Source organism: Mustela lutreola, chromosome 17, assembly GCF_030435805.1.
Source record: "Mustela lutreola isolate mMusLut2 chromosome 17, mMusLut2.pri, whole genome shotgun sequence".
Taxonomy (NCBI): domain Eukaryota; kingdom Metazoa; phylum Chordata; class Mammalia; order Carnivora; family Mustelidae; genus Mustela; species Mustela lutreola.
This window is the reverse complement of record NC_081306.1, coordinates 49,098,659-49,120,927: the sequence shown is the minus strand read 5'-3', so window position 1 is coordinate 49,120,927 and position 22,269 is coordinate 49,098,659. Positions and strand designations below refer to the sequence as shown.

At 40.7% G+C, this 22,269-nt stretch overlaps 1 protein-coding gene across 2 annotated transcripts in view; it reads right to left on the bottom strand.

Moving 5' to 3' along the window:
- The window catches only part of PSPH (phosphoserine phosphatase), a 42,123-nt gene that overhangs the window by 15,827 nt on the left and 4,027 nt on the right, over nucleotides 1-22,269 (bottom strand). The window lies entirely within an intron of this gene.

Genomic DNA, 22,269 nt, shown 5'->3' with positions numbered 1-22,269 from the left:
TGCGCTGCGGGGCTGGGCAGAAGCGCTTGGCCCCGCCCCTGAGCGGGGCTTCTCTGAGCCCGCCCCTCCGCCGCGGACCCGCAGCCTCTCCGCCTCCCGGCCCCGCCCCTGGGCGGGGCTTCTCTGAGCCCGCCCCTCCTCCACTTCATGCGGGAGGGGCAGAAGCGCTCCCGGCACGCCACACTAGAAATGAGGGTAAGAGAAAGCCAGGGACTTCTGGGCTCCTTAGGGACCTTTTCTGCAATTAACGGAAGCTTCTAGGGGTCTTTTTTGAATTCACGTTTGATCTTCTGTTCTAGGAATGTAGGTCTCTAGGAGAATTTCAGTAACTACTTCTATCATATTATATATCAACCATCACTTAAAAATATATACAGTATCAAAAGCAAAACAACTTAAATGCAGAAAGCTGTGAGTGACAAAATGTGTCTGATCCTTTTTCTTTTCTTTTTTCTTGTCATCTTATTTTCTTCTAGGTGTCACTTGCCGAGCTACTTTTAAGTTGACTATAATAAATAAGGGGTGAGCACCTCCAAACATTTACCTTTGGGTCAGCTGGCTGGAGCAGGACAGTGAGGTGCCGCCCTAAACCTCAGGCGCTAACAGTTCAGGTTCCCTACAAGTGGTCACTCAGGGAGAGGGGACGCAATTGCTGGAGCAGGACAGTCGGTCACCACATCCCTGCTCTTTGCTACAGAACCTCTCAAAACACAATTCAATCCAGAAACAAGAGTGCTGCTGTTCTTTAGCCAGGCATGCCCTTGAAGTTCAGCAAGAAAATGGTTGCAGGTTTGGGGCACATCTGGTTTAATTTCTCCCAGATGTGACAAAGTGGGTTCTGATCTGAAGAATGGAGAGGTGGAATTTTGATGTTCTGAAATATGAGGTAAAAAAATGATACCACTAATGGGGGAGGGTAAAATAAGGGGATCTAAAATAACAATCTAATTAAGAACCTGTTTATATTTTGTAGTAATTTAGACATCAGTATAATAAAAGATGTTAAACACCAAATATTTGTATATAAGCATAGACGGTAATTGAGTATTTCTAGGGGGAAAGAAACCCAAGTACAATAATGTGGGAAAGTATAATTAGTTCCTGCTATTATTCATATTTCATAGATGCTTAATATGAAACAGATTTCAAATAAAATATTTGCACTGAATAAAATCTGTCAGCTACTCATGGTCTCTCTACCTACCTCATAGTCACATCTGTACTAACACTTGGGTCATGAGGTAGCAGTGCTCTACAACACAAACCGCACTGAAAAAAAAAAAATGTCCAGAGGAAGCTAATGGGTGGTCACAGATAATATGAAAGAATCAAAAATGTGTATGAAATGTGTGTGTGGATGGGGGCAGTCTTGTGGGACTGAGCCCTTAACCTATGGGATATTATGTTTGAGAAGATAGTGTCAGAATTGAGTTAAATTTAGGATAATAGGATACACAGCTAGTGAAACTTCCACATTTCATGACCAGAAGTAAAGTGTTTTGTGTAAGTAGTAAAAGTCAACATAGGAGGAAAGAATTGGGTTTTGCTGGGAGGAAAAAAACCTGAGCTTTTCTCTTTTCAATTACATACCCATAATGTATTTATTTTATAGCTGGAAATTTGTACCTTTTGGCCACCTTCATGTAGTTCATGCTCCCTACTCCTAAAGCATTTAGTTTTAATGGATTCATAAACCATTACAAAACTAATAAATATTTTTAAACTAATCTCAACCAATATGAAACCAAAAAAATTAGAAAGGTAAATTCTTCATTCCTTTTACTCCCCAGGATTAATTGCTCACCATAATTACTATTGACATGCACAGAGTTTTTTCTTCTTTCAAAAATGGGAATAGACCAGTATATATTATTCTGAAGTCTGCCTCAGTCACAGGACATATCATGGACATATGTGTATGGTGTGACTGGCTCTAGATTAGAGGTTCCAGCGACCCCCTCCTTAGGTCTGATTTGCTGGATCATGTGCTTTTTCAGAACTCAGAAACACATTTACCAGCTTACTACAGCATAGAGACGGACAACCAAACGAAGAGATACACACAGGGTGAAGTCTGGGAGAGTCTCAAGTGTAGGAGCTTCAGTCCCCATGAAGCTGGGTGTAGCACCTCAGGGTGTCCTACAACCTGGCGGCTCTTTGAACCCCATACACTTTTGGGTCTTATGGAGTCTTCAGAGGCATGATCGATCAGTAACTCCATTTTCAGCCCTTCTCTCTTCTCAAGAGAATGGGGGCAGGACTGAAATTTCCAAGCTTCTAATTATGGACTGGTCTTTCTGGGGACTAGGTTTCATCCAGAACCCCACCCAGAGGTGCTCCATTAGAACACAAGATGCTCAGGGCATCTGGGTTGCTCAGTGGGCTGTCCAAGCAAAGCAGGAGCCATAGAGGAAATACACACATTGCCACCTGAAACATGGGGGAGAAACACCCTGGTTTCTCATTTCCTCTCATCAGGGTTTCTCCTGGCTAAATCTACCTAGAAGCCAGCTGACACAGGGAACCTAAGGGGAAATATGTTTTCCGTAGGTGTCAGACAGAACAGAGCAAAGGAAGAGCAAGGAACAGATAGGACAAAGGCAGGCCAAGGAACAGCGCAGATTACAAAGACCTACAAATAAGTAATAAAAAAACTAATTCCAGGGGCACCTGGGTGGCTCAGTGGGTTAAGCCGCTGCCTTCGGCTCAGGTCATGATCAGCAGGGAGCCTGCTTACCTCTCTCTCTGCCTGCCTCTCTGTCTACCTGTGACCTCTGTCAAATAAACAAATAAAATCTTCAAAAAAAAAAAAAAAAGAGAGAGGAAAGAAAGAAAGAAATCGGGGCTTCTGAAACTTAAAAAAAAAAAAAACAAAAAAAAAACTAACTTAAAAAAAAAAAAAACTAATTCCAGGGGTGCCTGGGTGGCTCAGTGGGTTAAGCAAGCCTCTGCCTTCAGCTCAGGTCATGATCCCAGGGTCCTGGGATCGAGCCCCACATCGGGCTCTCTGCTCAGCGGGGAGCCTGCTTCCCCCTCTCTCTCTACCTCTCTGCCTGCTTGTGATCTCTCTCTGTCAAATAAGCAAATAAAATCTTTAAAAAAGAAAACAACTAGGGGCGCCTGGGTGGCTCAGTAGGTTAAGCCGCTGCCTTCGGCTCAGGTCATGATCCCAGGGTCCTGGGATCGAGCCCCACATCGGGCTCTCTGCTCAGCGGGGAGCCTGCTTCCCCCTCTCTCTCTACCTCTCTGCCTGCTTGTGATCTCTCTCTGTCAAATAAGCAAATAAAATCTTTAAAAAAGAAAACAACTAGGGGCGCCTGGGTGGCTCAGTAGGTTAAGCCGCTGCCTTCGGCTCAGGTCATGATCCCAGGGTCCTGGGATCGAGCCCCACATCGGGCTCTCTGCTCAGCAGGGAGCCTGCTTCCCTCTCTCTCTCTCTCTCTCTCTCTCTGCCTGCCTCTCCATCTACTTGTGATCTCTCTCTCTCTGTCAAATAAATAAATAAATAAAATCTTTAAAAAAAAAAAAAAAGAAAAGAAAACAACTAATTCCAGTAGAAATATGGGAAAAGAACATGAATATGCAATTCACTAAAGGCCAATAAACAAACAAAAAAAACTAATTAAACTAGTAAAGAAATTCAAAGAAAAATAATGAGTTACAAATTTTTTCACACATACACAAAGATGAAAAAGGTTGATAAGGATGCAGAAAAATGGGCCCTTATCTGCAGTGTGAATATAAAGGCATGCAATTTTTTAACTTCTAGTTACCCATCCCAAAGAGCTCAATCAATGCAGAAATATTCCTCTTTCAGGGTGTTCATTAGATAAGTTAAACAATTTATGTTATGTATATACCATATGGTATATATATGTATGTATGGTATATATATATATATTATACAATAGAATACAGCATAGCCATTTAAAAGGATGGTAAATCTATATTTATTGACAAAGAGCTTTTGGACAAATTACTGAGTAAAAATGCAGAATATAAAACAATATATACAGTATGAACTTATTCATATAAATCTGTATGTAACTGGAAGATATTTGAAATGTTTACCAAAATGCTAAATGGCTGCCTCTCGATGATTTTCACTCTTCCTTGTACTCTTTTGTGTTACTTGAATCTCCTACATGGTTGCACATTAAGTATTAAATTTGTCATTAGGGAAAACATAAAGCTATCCTTATAGTGGAGAAAAATAGGAAAACTTACATTATAAAGCAGGATGATTACAATATAAAAAGTGCAGCCATTCATGACTGAATCTCCCCTCTCCTCCTAGAAATTCTACAAAGCAATGGAGAGTTGGTTGAGGGGGACCTGAATATCCTGTATTCCACAATATTAGAAGAAAAGCCACTAGAGACTCCAAGGCCTGAATAAGGGCCACCAAAAGCAGCAGAGATTGGGCAGCAACGCATAGGGGAGTGGCACTTGGGAGGTCATAAGGGAAGCAGCAGCAGCAGATCCCAGAAAACACCAGAAAGCAGATTCCCTGAGGATGAGAGGTTCACATGAAAATGAAAATACCTGTTGTTCAAAACAACCAGAACGCACACAGCGATGAGAGGTGAGGTTGCACTTAGGCTACAAGAAACCCAGTAGACAGAGAAGGTACACAGTATCCAAAAGAATGTCTTGGAAACCAAACATGATAAATCTCAGAAAGTAGATAAACAGCTCACCTCAAATGCAGGCACTATGTTTCCTGGGTTCAGGGACCAGTGACAAAGCCAGAGAGCACAGGTATGACAGCAGGTATGGGCCAGTTTAGAACAAGAAAGCAAAGGAAGAGAGGCTACACAAAAGCTGCTAAGAAAAGCCACACTGAATGAGGCGGTGTGACCATGGCAGCTAAAAACTTTGGCACTGTTCAGCCTGGAAAACTACGTTGGGCCCTCTTGCCCTTCCTTCGCAGGAGATCCCTGAAAATCATGGGTCCTAGAAAACACAATTCATTTAAAAATGGATTAAAAATGGATGCCTGGGTGGCTCAGTTGGTTAAGCTACTGCCTTTGGCTCAGGTCATGATCCTGGAGTCCCATATCAGGCTCCCTGCTCAGGGGGCTGGTCTGCTTCTCCCTCTGACCCTCCCCCCTCTTATGTTCTCTCTCTCAAATAAATAAAATCTTTTAAAGAAATGGATTAAAAATAAAGAAAAACAAAGTGACAAATACCTTTGTCATGAGTTAAAACTGTGTATGTCCAAAATTCATATGCTTAAGTTCTAACCTCTAGTACCTCACAATGTGAAAACAGTTGGAGATAAGGCTCTCAAAGAGATGATTAGGTCAACATGAGGTCCTTAGACTACACCCTAATCCAGTCCAACCGGGAGCTCAAAACAAAGAGGAAAGCTGGATGCATGGAGAGACACCAGAAATGTGAGTGCACACAGAACAAAGATTCTATGAGGACACGGTGAGAAAGCAGCCTTCTGCAAGCCCAAAGAGAAGCCTTGGAAGAAACCAAACATGCTGACACTTTGATCTTGGTCTTCTAGCTTGCAGAAGAGTGAGAAAACAAATTTGTATTGTTTCAGTCACCCAGTCTGTGGTTTTTTTGTTATACAAACTAATACAACTTTTCATACAAAATTACTATATAAGAATGGTAGAAAAGGAGAGCAAATCTTACCTATAGCTAAAAGTACACACCAGAAAACTGTTAGTCACAGAAAAGATGAAAACTAAGACTGATTATATATTCTGTTTTAATATTAAAAACACAGGGAGGGGCACCTGGGTGGCTCAGTGGGTTAAAGCCTCTGCTTTCAGCTCAGGTCATGATCCCAGGATAGGGGATCAAGCCCCGCATTGGGCTCTCTGCTCAGCGGGGAGCCTGCTTCCTCCTCTCTCTCTGCCTGTCTCTCAGCCTACTTGTGATCTCTGTCAAATAAATAAATAAAATCTTAAAAAAAAAAAAAAAACCACAGGGAATTGACTCCAAACAAAAATACAAAAGGCAGGAGTTCAGGGAAGAGATGACATGAGAAGAGGAAGACAAAAGACAAAACAAAATCTAAGGGAAAAGTCGAAAGGGGAAAATAAAAAAATAAAGATGAAACTAAAAAAGGACACAAATAAATTAGATACTATGAAAAACCCACTTACCAATATAAAGGATAAAACTGAGCAAAGCAAACAGTATATAATAATGATAGAGAATTAACCAAACTATATAAAATAATGAAAGAGAATAAAAGAGAAAATGATAGAAAACAGGCAAGGGAGATGCAACAAAAGCATAGCTGAACTTTCCAAAGAAAATAACCAAACATGAGAACAAAATAAGTATTTAAAGATACATAAATAACAGCTACTGGATTTAAAAATAAGGAAAGACACCATTGAAGAAACCATCAACAGCTTCCTGCTGACCTTGGTGGGAGGCAGTGGCTGAATTTGCATCAGCTCTTTGTCCTCAAGATCCTCCTTTAGCTCCTCCCCCTCCTGGACCTAGTGTCATGGCTCCAGGCCAAGGCTTCCCTGATCTTTCCAGCATCTGAAGGACACTCATCCCATCAAGATGAACCACAGTGTGGTCCTCACTTCTAAAAGCCATTTGAAAGCAAGAGCAGTTGCCCCAGCCAGAGATAATGGTCTCTGAATCAAGCCCAGAGGAATGACATGGGGGAGTTGTGAGAGATGCCGTCTGGAGATCCATAGAGTTCTTGTGGATCTAAAGATCTCTCCAGGAGAGGAGTTAAGATGGAAGAGGAGTAGGGGGACCGTAAGTTTGTCTCATCCCTTGAATACAGCTAGATAGTTATCAAATCATTCGGAACACCCGAAATATCAGTAGGAAGTCAGAAAAATTCTGCAAGTCTCCTGGGAGAAAAACCACCATTAATCTGGAAGGTAGGAAGCATAGAGACTTGAATCCGGTGTGCTATAGCTAAGGATATGGTGGCAGGGAGAGAGACTGCCTAAGGAGACTACCCCAAAGTATTAAAAACACCAGAACCAACATTAGAACCTTTAGAAGTCGGCTACAGTGGGGGACCTGCCTGGCTTCAAGGTGCTCAAGTGGCGAAGCTTCAAGGTGCTCAAGTGGCAGGCTGTGACAGTGCGGTCTGAGGATCGCCAGGTTTGCAAGAACTGATGGTGCCTGCATGCCGAATGGTTCCCAGGCACAGGAGCATGAAAGCCCTCTGAGAACAGTGAGTCCAGGTGCCAACTTTCTGCTCTGGGTTGTCCTAAACTGCGAACCACTGAGCCATCCTGTGACCGCTTTCATGGGTCTGGTTCAGCAAAAGGCAGAAAGGTGGCAAGACCCTCCCTGGGTGAACAGCCTGGATCTACACCACAGGAGTCCCTGAAAGTTAGAGTTTGGGAACTCAGTGCATGCCCGAGATAAATATGCTCAGACACAGGCAGGGTGAGCACTGAGTTCTGACAGAAACACCCGGTAGACAAGAGTGATTGATCGCTCTCCTGTAAGGGCTCACTGGAGAGTCCAGGAAGCACATTTTTCAGCTCTGGAGCTAGAGAGCTGGGCAACAAGACGTTCATCCCACCCATCAGTACTGAAAGCCCTCAAGGAGTCAAACAGCACGACCTAGTGGACTCCAGAGCTGCTTACACAGAGCCCTGCCTCCCTGTGCACTGGAGGCCAGTTTCCACTAGGGCAAGTTCACCTGAGACCCGTAACAGGTCCCTCCCCCAAAAGACCAGCACAACAGCTCATTCACACCAAGTTCACTGATCATAGAGGGCTGCAAAGCTTCAGCTCTAGGGGAAATTTTTACCTGTATATGTTCTTTCTTTATTTTGGGATCTAATTTATTTTTTTAAAGATTTTATTTATTTATTTGACATAGAGAGAGTCCACAAGTAGGCAGAGAGGCAGACAGAGAGAGGGGGGGAAGCAGCCTCCCTGCTGAGCAGAGATCCCGATGTGGGGCTTGATCCCAGGACCCTGAGATCATGACCTGAGCTGAAGGCAGAGGCTTAACCCACAGACACCCAGGGGCTGGGATCTAGTTTCTTTCAACAAGAGATCAAAACATACCCAGGATCTAGTTTGTTTGTTTGTTTTCTTTCTGTTGTTGATGATGCTGTTGTTGTTTTTTTTTTCTTTCTTCTTTTATTTTCTGGACAAAATGATGAGACACAGAAATTCACCACAAAAGAAACAACAGGAGGTAGTATTCACAGCCAGGGATTTTTTTTTTTTTTTTAATTTATTTCACAGAGAGAGAGATTACAAGTAGGCAGGCAGAAAGAGGGGGAAGCAGGCTCCCCACCGAGCAGAGAGCCCAATACAGGGCTCGATCCCAGGACTCCGAGATCACAACCCAAGCTCAAGGCAGAGGCTCAACCCACTGAGCCACCCAGGTGCCCCTACAGCCAGGGATTTAATCAATATGGCTATAAGTAAGATATCCAAACTAGAATTTAAAACAACAATTATAAAGACACCAGACAGGCTTGAAAAAAGTATAGAAGTCACTAGAGAATCCCTTACTGTAGAGAAATAAGAACTAAAATCTAGTGAGGTCTAAAGTAAAAATGCTATAACTGAGATGAAGTCCCAACTGGAGACCACAAAAATGAAGATGAAAGAAGCAGACAAGTGAACCAGTGATCTACAGGATAAAACTACAGAAAATAATGAAGCTGAAAAGAAAAAGGAAAGAAAACTATTACATTATGAAAATAGACCTAGGGAAGTTAGTGATTCCGTAAAGCAAAATAATATCCATAATACAGTAGTCCCAGAAGAAGAGTGGGGGATAAGGGGCAGAAGTTTCACTTGAACAAATTATAGCTGAGAACTTCCCTAATCTGAGGAAGGAAACAGGCATTCAAGGCAAGAAGCACAGAGAACTCCCTTCAAAAACAACAAAAATAGGTCAAAACCTCAACATATTATAGTAAAAATTGCAAATTACAAAAATATAGTGAAAATCCCGAAAGCAGTCTGGGACAAGAGATACTTAACCTACAAAAGTAGGCATGTAAGGCTGGCAGCAGGCCTGTCCACAGAGACCTGGCAGGCCAGAAGGGATTGGCCCAATATATTCAATGTACTAAATGGGAAAAATATGCAGCCAAGAAAACTTTATCCAGCAAAGCTGCCATTCAGAATAGAAAGAGAGGTAGTTTCCAAGACAAACAAAAAGTAAAGGAATCCATGAACACTAAATCAGCCCTGCAAGAAATATTAAAGGGAACCCATTAAGAGAAAGAGAGACCAAAAATAACAAAGACTAGAATGGAACAAACAATCTACAGAAACAGCAACTTTACAAGTAATACAATAGCACTAGGTTAATATCTTTCAATAATTACTCTGAATGTAAATGGACTAAATGCTCCAATCAAAAGACACTGGGTATCAGAAAGAAAAAACAAAACAAACAAACAAAAGAACAAGATACATCAATATGTTGCTTACAAGAAACACGTTTTAGACCCAAAGATACCTCCAGATTGAAAGTGAGGAGGTAGAAAACCATCTATCATGCTCATGGACATCAAAAGAAAGCTGGGGTGGCAATCCTTATATCAAACAAACTAGATTTTAAACCAAGACTGTAATAAGAGAGGAAGAAGGACACCATATCATAATAAAGGGCTTTATCCAACAAGATCTAACAATTGCAAATATATATGCCCCTAACTTGGGAGTAGCCAAATATATAAATCAGTTAGTAATGAACTTACAGAAGGTGCCTGCATGGCACACTTCTCCCTTCAACTCAGTTCCTGCATTAGGCTTTCTGCTCAGTGGGGAGTCTGCTTTTCCCTCTCCCTCTGCTGCTCTCTCTCTCTGTCAAATAAATGAACTCTTTTAAAAAAGAGCTTAAAAAAAAAACAAATTTAAAGAAACCTATTGATGATAATACAATAATAGTAGGGAGAATTTAACACCCCACTAACAGCAATGGATGTGGATTCATTGGATTCATCTAAGTAGAAAATCAACAAGGAAATGAGGGTTTGGGGGGTTTTTTGGTGGGTTGTTTTTTTTTCCATTTAAAAAAAATTTTTTAGAGATTTTATTTACTTGAGAGAGACAGAAAACACATAAGAGAGAGCTAGAGAAAGCATGAGCAGGGGAAAGGGCAGAAGGAGATAACCCACTGAGCAGGGAGCCAATGTGGGACTTGATTCCAGAACCCTGGGATCATGACCTAAGCCAAAGGCAGACATTTAACCAACTGAACTACCCAGGTGCCCTGAAACGAGAGCTTTGAGTTACACACTGGACCAGATGGACTGAACAGATATATTCAGAGCATTTCATCCTAAAGCAGCAAAATATACTTTCTTCCCTAGTACACATGGAACATTCTCCAGAATAGATCACATACTAGGTCACAAATCAGGACTCAACCAGAACAAAAAGGTTAAGTTCATACCATGCATATTTTCAGACCACAATGCTATGAAACTTGAAGTCAACCACAAGAAATTTGGAAGGACCACAATACATGGAGGTTAAATAATATCTTACTAAAGAATAAATGCTGGGTGCCCGGGTGGCTCAGTTGGTTAAGTGTCTGTCTTTGGCTCGGGTCATGATCCAGGGGTCCTGGGATCGAGCCCCACATCAGGCTCCCTGCTCAGCGGGGAGTCTGCTTCTCCCTCCAACCCTCCCCTTCTCATGCTCTGTCTCTCTGTCTCTCTCTCTCTCTCAAGTAAATAAATAAAATCTTTAAAAAAAAAATGAATGAATGGGTAGAAGGAAATTAAATAATTTTTAAAAATACATGGAAACAAATGAAAATGAAAACATGACAGCTCAAATCATTTGGGATGCAGCAAAGGCAGTCCTAAGAGGGAAGTGTATAGCAATACAAGCCTTCCTCAAGAAGCAAGAAAAATCTCAAACACAAAATATAACGTTACACCTGAAAGGGGGGGGCGGGGCAGCAAATAAAGCCTGAACCCAGCAGGAGAAAAGAAATAATAAAGATTGGAGCAGAAATCAGTGATGTAGGGAAAAAAAAAAAAAAACCAACAACAAAACAAAACAGTACAACAGATCAACAAAATTAGGAGCTGGTTGTTTAATAAAAGAATTAGAAAGGGGCACCTGGGTGGCTCAGTGGGTTAAGCCTCTGCCTTCAGCTCAGGTCATGATCCCAGGGTCCTGGGATCGAGCCCCACATCGGGCTCTCTGCTCTGCGGGGAGCCTGCTTCCTCCTCTCTCTCTCTCTCTGCCTGCTGTGATCTCTGTCAGATAAATAAATAAATATTTTTAAAAAAGAATTAGAAAGACTGATAAACTTCTAGCCAGACTTATCAAAAAGAGAAAAGACCTAAATAAATAAAAAAAATCATGAATGAAAGAGGAGAGATTACAACCAACACTGAAGCAATACAAACAGTTCTAACAGAATATCATGAGCAATTATATGCCAACAAATCAGACTATCTGGAGGGAATGGATGCATTTCTAGAAACATATAAACTACCAAAACTGAAAAAGGAAGAAACAGAAAATGTGAACAAACCCATAACCAGCAAAGAAATTGAACCAGTAATCAAAAATCTCCCAGAAAACAAGCATCCAGGGCTGGATGGCTTCCCAGCGGTTTTCTACCAAACATCTGATGAAGAATTAATACCTATTCTTTTGAAACTGTTCCCAAAAATAGAAATGTATGGAAAACTTCCAAGCTCATTCTATGATGCCTTAATCCCCAAACTAGACAAAGACCCCACCATAAAGGGGAATTTCAGAATAATATCCCCAATTTTGCATGGATGCAAAAATTCTCAACAAGATACTAGCTAATAGGATCCAACAGTACATTAAAAGAATTACTCACATGACCAAGTGGGACTTATTCCTGGGCAGCAGAGGTGGTTCAACATCTACAAATCAATCAATGTGATACAGCACATTAATAAAAGAGAAAGGATAAAAACCACACAATCTTCTCAATAGATGCAGAAAAGTCATTTGACAAAGTACAGCATCCTTTCTTGATAAAAACTCTCCACAATGTAGGGATAGAGGGAACATACCTCAACATCAGAAAAGCCATATATGAAAGAACCATAGCAAATATCATCCTTAATGGGGGAAAACTGAGAGCAATTCCCCTAAGGTCAGGAGCATGATAAGGATGTCTATCCAACAAAAAGCAATAAAAGGCATCCAAAGTGGCAAAGAAGAAGTCAAACTTCTACTCTTCACAGATGACATGAAATGCAGACTTCACCCAGTCCCAAAAGACTCCACCAAAAAAGTACTAGAACTGATACAGGAATTCAGCAAAGTTGCAGGATATAAAATTAATGCTCAGAAGTCTGTTGCATTTCTATACACTAACAATAAAGTAATAGAGAAATCAAGGAATCAATTCCATTTACAATTGCACCAGAAACCATAAGACATCTAGTAATAAAACAAACCAAAGATGTAAAGGATCTGTATTCTGAAAAACACAGAACATTTATGAAAGAATTTGAGGAGGACAGAAAGAAATAGAAAAACATCCCATGCACATGGGTTGGAAGAATAAACATTAAAAATGTCTATGCTACATCCAGATGGCCAACAGACACATGAAAAAGTGCTCCACATCATTCAGCATCAGGGAAATACAAATCAAAACCACAATGAGATACCACCTCACACCAGTCAGAATGGCTAAAATTAACAAGTCAAGAAATGACAGATGCTGGCGAGGATGTAGAGAGAGGGGAACCCTCCTACACTGCTGGTGGGAATGCAAGCTGGTGCAACCACTCTGGAAAACTGTGTGGAGGTTCCCCAAAAAACTGAAAATAGAGCTACCCTATGACCCAGCAATTGCACTACTGGGTATATATCCTGAAGATACAAACGTGGTGCTCCAAAGGGACATGTGCACCCAAATGTTTATAGCAGCAATGTCCACAATATCCAAATTATGGAAAGAACCTAGATGTCCACCAACAGATGAATGGATAAAGAAGATGTGGTATATATACACAATGGAATACTATGCAGCCATCAAAAGAAATGAAATCTTGCCATTTGCGATGACATGGATGGAACTAGAGGGTATCATGCTTAGCGAAATAAGTCAATCGGAGAAAAACAACTATCATATGATCTCCCTGATATGAGGAAGTGGAGATGCAATGTGGGGGGGTTGGGGGGTAGGAAAATAAAAAATGAAAGAAGGTGGGATTGGGAGGGAGACAAACCATAAAAGACTCAAACTCAAAAAACAGACTGAGGGTTGCTGGGGGGAGAGGGGACGGGAGAGGGTGGTGGGGATATGGACATTGGTGGGGGGGGTATGTGCTATGATGAGTGCTGTGAAATGTGAAAACCTGGTGATTCACAGACCTGTACCCCTGGGGATAAAAATACATTATAAGTTTATTAAAAATAAATAAATAAATTTAATTTTTTTTAAATGTCTATGCTACCCAAAGTGATCTACATATTCAATGCAATCCCTATCAAAATACCACCAGCATTTTTCACAGAGCTGGAACAAACAATTTTTAAAATTTATATAGCCAAATTTGTACCTAAAGTAATGTTGAAAAAGAAAATCAAAACTGGAGGCATCACATTTCCAGACTTTAAGCTGTATTACAAAGCTGTAATCAAGATAGTGTGGTATGGGCCCTGTTTTTGACACAGGGATCAATGAAACAGAAGAGAGAACCCAGAAATGGATGCTCAACTCTAGGGGTACTAATCTTTGACAAAACAGGAAGGAATATTCAATGGAAGAAAGACAGTCACTTCAACAAATGGTGTTGGGAAAATTGGACACTCGTGCAGAAGAATGAAACTGGACCACTTTCTTATACCACACACAAAAATAAATTCAAAATGGATGAAAGACGTAAACATGAGACAGGAATCCATCAGAATCCTAGAGAAGAACACAGGCAACAACCTTTTTGACATCAGCCACAGCAATTTCTTGCTAGACATCTCTCCAGAGGCAAGAGAATCAAAAGGAAAAATGAACTATTGGGACTTCATCAAGGTAAAAAGCTTTTGCACATCAAGAAAAACAACGAACGAAACTAAAAGACAACCTATAGAATGGGAAAAGATATTCACAAATGACATATCAGATAAAGAGTTAATATCTAAAACTATAAAGAACTCATCAAACTCAATACCCCAAAAAACAAAAAATTCAGCTAAGAAATGGCAGAAGACATGATAGACATTTCTCCAAAGAAGACATCCAAATGGCCACCAGACACATGAAAAAATGCTCAACATCACTCAGCATCAAGGAACTACAAATCAAAACCACCTCACAGGGGCGCCTGGGTGGCTCAGTGGGTTAAGCCTCTAACTTCGGCTCAGGTCATGATCCCAGGGGCCTGGGATCGAGTCCCGCATCGGGCTCTCTGCTCAGCGGGGAGCCTGCTTCTCCTCATCTCTCTCTCTGTCTGTCTCTCTGCCTATTTGTGATCTCTCTCTCTGTCAAATAAATAAATAAAATCTTTAAAAAAAAAAAAAACCACCTCACAGGAGTCAGAATGGCTAAAATTAATAACCCAGGAAACAACGGATACCAGTGAGGATGTGGAGAAAGGGAAACCCTCTTACGCTGTTGGTGGGAATGCAAACTGGTACAACCATTCTGGAAAACAGTGTGGAGTTTCCACAAGAAGTTAAAAATAGAGCTACCCTACGACCAAGCAATAGCACTACTGCATATTTACCCCTGGTATTTATCAATCAATCAATCAATCTTTATTTTTTTTTTTTTTTTTTTTAAAGATTTTATTCATCCACCTGACAGAGAGATCACAAGCAGGCAGAGAGGCAGGCAGAGAGAGAGAGAGGAGGAAGCAGGCTCCCCGCTGAGCAGAGAGCCCGATGCGGGACTCGATCCCAGGACCCTGAGATCATGACCCGAGCCGAAGGCAGAGGCTCAACCCACTGAGCCACCCAGGCGCCCTCAATCAATCTTTAAAAAAGAATTTTCAGATTGCATCTAAAAGTGAAACCAATCTGTATGCTGCATTATTGAGGCTCACCTAAAAGTGATTCAGAAGATTGAAATAGGATGACTAAAGATCTGCTAGTCAAGGGCAAATAAAGGAAAGCAGGAGTAACAATTTTAATTGACAATGAGGTAGAGGCCAAAAATCTTTAAATGAGAAATACTGCTTACAGTTTTAATTCACAATGAAGAGAAAATGTATAAGTATCAGGAATTATGTTGTATAATATCATACTCATAAAGCAAAAATTACAAGTCATATAGGGAAAAATAAATTTACTCTTGCAGTAGAGGAGTTACTTTTAATGAGTACTCAAACTTACCAAAACCTTAGTAAATTTGACCACATACAAAAATTTTTTGGGGTGCCTGGGTGAAGCCTCTGCCTTCAGCTCAGGTCGTGATCCCAGGGTCCTGGGATCGAGCCCTGCATCGGGCTCTCTGCTCATCGGGAAGCCTGCCTCCCACCCCCACCTGCCTCTCTGTCTACTTGTGATCTCTGTCTGCCAAATAGATAAATAAATATTTTTTTAAAAAATAAATAAATGTTTCCACATAACAAAAACAAAAGCAAACTTCATAAAGTTAAAAGATAAATCTATTGATTCAAGGGCATGAAGAATCCAAAGTGGTCAAGTGACAGTCTTAATTTCCAATTCATTGGAATGTCTCCTATTAGAAGCATTTCTCCCTTTAGAACTAAGACCAGGAGCCTAGTAGAGCACAAGTTTTTAGGGATAGGTAGCAAAAATTTTACTGGGTTACTAGGGATGCCATTTCTATCTCCATTTCTTGATTCCTAGACTGGTGAATGCCTGGTATGAGAGAAACAGCACCCTATATTGGACATTGATTCAGAGTATATAAGCTTCCTGGAAAAACTTTCCCTCAGCCCCACTAGATACTGCCACCTGGCTGGCACTGCTGAATCAGAAACGCCATTCCACCATTCTGTCAAATCAGCTACTTAGGATGGTGGGGAACATTGTAAGACCAGTGAATTCCATTACCACAGGCCTATTGCCTAGCTTCATTTGCTATAAAGTTGAGTTCCTTCACCAGAACCAATGCTGTGTGAAATACCGTGATGGTGGATAAGGCGTTCATGGAGTCCACAGATGTTAGTTTGGGCAGAAGCATTATGTGCAAGGAAGGCAAATCCATGTCCAGAGTGTCAATTCCAATAAAAACAAATCGTTGCCTCTTCTATGACAGAAGTGGTCCAATGTAATCAACGTGCCATCAGGTAGCTGGCTCATCACTCCAATGAAGAGTCATATCAGAGATGCAGTGTTGGTCTCTGCAGACTGAGCACTTGGCAATGGCTATAGCCAGGTCAGCCTTGGTGAATGAAGTCCATGTTGTTGACCCCATCATAACCTCCCACCTGCCACCATGGCCACTCACTGGGCAAAGACAGTGGTGGCTTGAAGGGGCCAATTGTTATCCACTTATTAAAATCGTCCTCTGCTGTGGTCACCCTTTGCTGAGCATTTATACAGGACACAAATATATTCATGTTTTTCACTCATTCAGAGAAATCAACATATCTCTTTTGCAGACTTCCTTGTCAGCAACCTTCTAATCATGTTCCTTCCAAGTCCCTGACCACCCAGCTAAACCACTGGCCACAGCCCATGAATTGGTATATAATCACTCATCAGGCCATTTCTCCTTCCAAGCAAAACGAGTAACCAGATGCACTGCTTGAAGTTCTGCCCATTGAGAGGATCTCCCTCTATCACTGCCTTCATGGATGTACACAGCTGCCCACTTTTGGGTGGTGCCTGCATATCCTGCAGAACCATTTGTAAATCAGGACCAAGTTTTCTCTTCCTCTGTCACCTGATCAGAGGGAACTTCCTATAAAGCCACAGGTGCAGGCTGGGACAGAGAAGGTAGGACAGCAGGAGTTAGGACCATCAATATTTGGGCCACTTCTTTATACAATTACTTATGCTTCCAGGACCTACTGGGATATTAGTCTAGTTATAGTTCTAGGTGCAAAGAGGGGTGGTGGGAATGGGTTCTGAAGAGAATCAGCAGTGTCTTCCAAGGCAACTCTCTTGGGGAAGACCATTAGTTTCCTAGTGCAATGCAGGATGTATCTCCACAGAGAGGGGTAGACAGACTGCTTCTACCAGCAAATAAAGTACAACTGAATTTACAGGCCCAGTGTCCCAAACTTCATCAGGGCATTCTCGTACACCCCATTCCAAATATCAGAATCCCATTCCTTCCTTACCAATGCCTCCACTTTTCAACTCACATTATAATTTGGCTACTAACATGATGAGATTTGGGGTTTGGTTTTCAGCAATCTCAGCTCTGCAGCTACAGGAGTATCTTTCAGCATGGACAGAGAAGCTTTCAATCATTTATACAGTTCTTGGGCTGGGACTCTGAACCCTTCATCTCATCCATTTTCCCCCCACTTTGTTCAGTGACATTAGAAGCAACAGCAACTTCATTATACTCCTTAGTTTGACAAAAATGTTTGAAGGTATCACACACAGTAATCCAGATTCTTGCCTCTTGTGTTTGATTAGGAATATCCAATAGTGGTATTTCACATATTCCTATTTTCATATCATGTCACGGATTTTATCATTACTTTTACTCTTTACTACTGGAAACACAATCCTTAGCATCTCTAAAATCTGATCAGATCAGAGAGCCAATTCTAGAAACCCCAGAACCTACTCAGAGAATTCACCCTTAAGATTCTGCTTCCTTAGAACCACTCTTAGTATCAAAATCTTTATTAGTCAGGATTCTCCAAACAGAACCAACAGGATGCATATACACATCTATATATCCATCCATAGCGAGGGAATTATCCACCATTGAGATTAAAAAAGAGAAATTTAAGGAATTGGCTCATGTGATTATGGAGGCTTCATGAATCCAAAACCTGCAGCACAGGCTGGCAGACTGGAGACCCAGGGAAAGAGTTGCAGTTTGCATCCAAAGGCAGTCTGCTGGCACAATTCCTTTTTGCTATAGGGAGGTCAGTCTTTATTCTATTAAGGCCTTCAACTGATTGAATGAGGCCCACCCATATTATGTAGAATAACCTACTTTACTCAAAGTCCACCAATTTTTTAATATCATCCAAAAAAACACATTCAGAATAACATTTGACCAAGTATCTGAGAACCAACATTGCCCAGCCAAGTTGACACATAAAATTAACAATCACAAATGGTTATCTCTTGGGGAAGTTTATAAATTTATTTAAAATTTTTTGTTTTTTTCTAGGATTATCATATATTATCTTTCTAATAAGTAAATATATATTTTTAATAGTTTTTTAAAAAAAAGATTTGCGGTGCACCTGGGTGGCTTTGTGGGTTAAAGCCTCTGCCTTCGGCTCTGGTCATGATCTCGGGGTCCTGGGATAGAGCCCTACACTGGGCTCTCTGCTCGGCGGGGAGCCTGCTTCCCCAACTTCTCTCTGCCTGCCTCTCTGCCTACTTGTGATCTCTCTCTGTGTCAAAGAAGTAAATAAGGTTTTTAAAAAATAAATCAAGATTTGCTTTGGGAAATCTACCCTAGTAGCATAGCACTCAGAATATACCATTATAGCTGTTGAGTACATTGTGTATATTGTGTGTCCTATTGTATGTTTGTCTAATAAACTAGGAAGACTCTACAGAAAAGAGCCTCCACTTTTCATGTGCATATGTTTATCCCAAGCACACTACTCTGCTACAAAGTACACTCAAATAATGAATGGTGAATAACAGAAAAAATATTACCCCAAATGCATACTATTACTCCACCTACCCATTCTAAACCTGGCCCACTTCTGGGATTTCTTTGACTTCTTCAGACTCCTAGACTAGAAATGGTGACCACGTAGTACGTTTCAAAATTCTGTCAACTTTATGTCAAGAATGCCTGTAGCCCCTGGCCTTTTGCTATCTATATGTCCACTGCTTTGATTTGAATATCACACTTATAAAACGTGAGTTTTATTTAAAAAGTAATATATGCTTATTTCTGAAAGTGTAGGCCAAAAGAACAGATTTTTCAAAACCATATAATTCTATATTTCATTTAGGAAAAATCAAACATGCAAAATAGCCAGAAAATTTCTGAAGAAAGACTGAAGAGGATGCAGCTCTACCAAACTTTGAAACATATTGTGAAACTATAGTAAATAAAATATGGTATTCCTACTTACATAGACTTAGCTATGAATTTAGTCCAAGGTGGATCCAGGTACATTTGAGAACATAGCATATGCTAATAATTGCATTACATATTAGTAGTGGAAAATATGAATTATTCTGAAAAAAAATTAAACTGGATTCTGTGTGAGCCCTTTCCAAATACTGACAACCAATTCAGTCCTCAGATACCAAGGTTCTTGATTCTCCAACACCAACTGGGTATCCAGCAATTCAATCCAATTCTAATTCTACCTGGAATTAGTCCAGACCCTGCAGTGAAGGGCTCAGTCCCAGAGTATTGCCTCCACTTCAGACTCCAGTTACAAGCTCCAGGTCTACATGCTACCTCCATTTGTCTGACTTGGCTGCAAATTTGGGGGTTCCCACAATTCCCTCCTCGGGTTTGAAAAAAAATTTTTTTAAAGATTTTTTAATTTATTTGACAGACAGAGATCACAAGTAGGCAGAGAGGCAGGCAGAGAGAGAGGAAGGGAAGCAGGCTCCCTACAGAGCAGAGAGCCCGATGTGGGGCTCGATCCCAGGACCCTGGGATCATGACCTGAGCTGAAGGCAGAGGCATTAACCCACTGAGCCACCCAGGCGCCCCAGGTTTGAAAATTTTTGAGACTAACTCAGAACTTGGGAAATCACTTCACTTAGGTTTATGGTTTATTATAAAAGATACAACTCATAAAGAAACCAAATGGAAGAAAAGCACAAGATCTGGTAGTGGGGAAGAAGCACAGAGCTTCCAAGCCCTCTAGGTACACCACCCTACCAGGATACCAATGGGTTTACCCACACTGGTTATTTAACCATTTTTATAAACTATCATATAACTATGCCTCCCCCAGAGGATGGGGGCATAGGACTGAGAATACCCACTGTAATCACTGTGTTTAGTCTTTCTAGTAACCAGTCCCCATCCTGAGGCTATCTAGAGTTCTCACCTTAACTTACATCATTAGCACATCTCAAGTATATTCTAAATGGAATTGTTATAACAAATATAATCCCATCACTCAGAAATAGTTAAGGACTTCTGTGCCAGGAACCAGGGACAAAGACCAAATATATATTTTCATAATACCACAGATTTTTATCACATTCCTTACTAAAATAAATTTCAAATGAATCAAGGATTAAAATGAAAACGAAAATCTTAAAAATACAAAAGAAAACATGGAAGAATTTTAAAAATACGTTTTAAGAGCATAAGGCCTGTTTTACACAGTAGAGCACAAAATCCAATGCCCATAAAAGAAAAAATATATATATATATGACTACAGGAAAATAATTTTTTAAATTTTTAATTGGAAAAAAGACATACATACAAACTACTGTACAAATAGTATAGAGACAAGTTAATTGCAACACATAAAACATAAACAGTTCCCACAAATCCACAAGAAACCAAATAGGAAAGCAGACAAAAGACATGAATAGACAGTTCACAGAAACAGGTCACATCTAAGATACAGGCTCACCTTCACTCTCAATAAACAAAACTTTAAGATACCATTTTTCACCTACAAGACTGGCAAACATAGAAAATGTTAAACATGTTGATGTATATTCTTCTGGTTCTTTATTGATACATATACAAATATACACACATACACTTAGAAGACTTAAAAACAAGACACTGGACACACTTTGTATATTTCATATTTTCATTTATATACTTCTGCATCTCCCTTTTGTGGCTACATAAATTTGTGAAGCTTTGCAAAAATAAAAGTATTCTGAAATTTTTAATATAGTATTTTGATGCATATCCTTGTTTTGGTATAGATACATGGGGAGTGGTTACAAAAAGGAAAACGTAAAATTTACGCCATTTAGTATGTTTTTCCCTCTTACCAAGAACACCTCTTTATGTCATTAAACACGCCTTCAACACCTTTGCACAAACTTTTCAACATCCTTCTTCCTGTTTGCCCTATCCTTAGTTTTCTCTCTTCGTTCATCCTCCATTCCACCTCCAGAGTCATCTTCATCACTAGTTTGTGAGGTTCCCACTGCTGGCCCAGATGTCTTAATCAAGACATGAAAGCCAGGGAACGCCTGGGTGGCTCAGTTGATTAAGCAGCTGCCTTCGGCTCAGGTCATGATCCCAGCGTCCCGGGATCCAGTCCCACATCAGGCTCCTTGCTCGGCAAGGAGCCTGCTTCTCCCTCTGCCTCTGCCTGCCTCTATGTCTGCCTGTGCTCGCTCGCTCTCTCTGATAAATAAATAAAATCTTAAAAAAAAAAAAAAAAAAAGGCATGACAGCCAGGAAATACTACTTCTCCAGATTTGTCTCTTGCAATCTTCTTCTCTCCATCCTAAGTATACACCTTTCAATGGGCATGCCAGTTCCTTTCACTGTTGCTCTGTCTGGAATCACTCTCCTAAGTCCTCTTCTTGAAAGAATTATCTATGTATCTTTCAAAATCCCATCAGCCTCATCTTCTCCAAGAAACTTTCCTTGGTGCTCAAAGCTAATATCTCTGTGCTCATTGTACTTCATTTCTCTTAACTATAACATCTTACAATCTATAGTCCTTCACCTATTTATAAGTTTATCTCCTTGTAGGCCATGCCTGTTGAAGATTAGGGATGTTTATTTCTATACACACTGGATGGGAATGGGGATAAGAATGAGGAGTGAAGTGGTCCTTGAAGAGTGTTCCAAGCACTGAAAAATTCAGATGACCAGGGAATGCAGTAAGAGAAAAAGAGAAAAGGGTTTTGACCCAGAGGGTAGGCACAAGATGTTGCTGATTCTGGAAGCAAATTAAGACGTTTATATTTCAGTCTAAGGTCTTGAGGATAACAGGGATTATAAGCAGAGCTGTGGCTCACAGATTTACTTTTGATAGATTGCTCCAGTAGCAACATGGAGAAGAAAGCCAGAACGATTACTTAGGGCACTACAGTAGTTATACAGGTAAGAAATCATCATGGCCTAAACCTGAGTGGTCTAAGTGGGGATGGAGAAAAATGGATATATCTAGAAAGTGAAAGTGTTCAGGGAGTAAGTGGATGTGGGGGGCTGGGGCAAAGGGAGGAGTCAAGGGTGAAATTTAGATTTCTGACCCTCTACTCATACAACACAGCATGACCTTGTTGGTCATTTAACCTTTTGGGGTTGATTT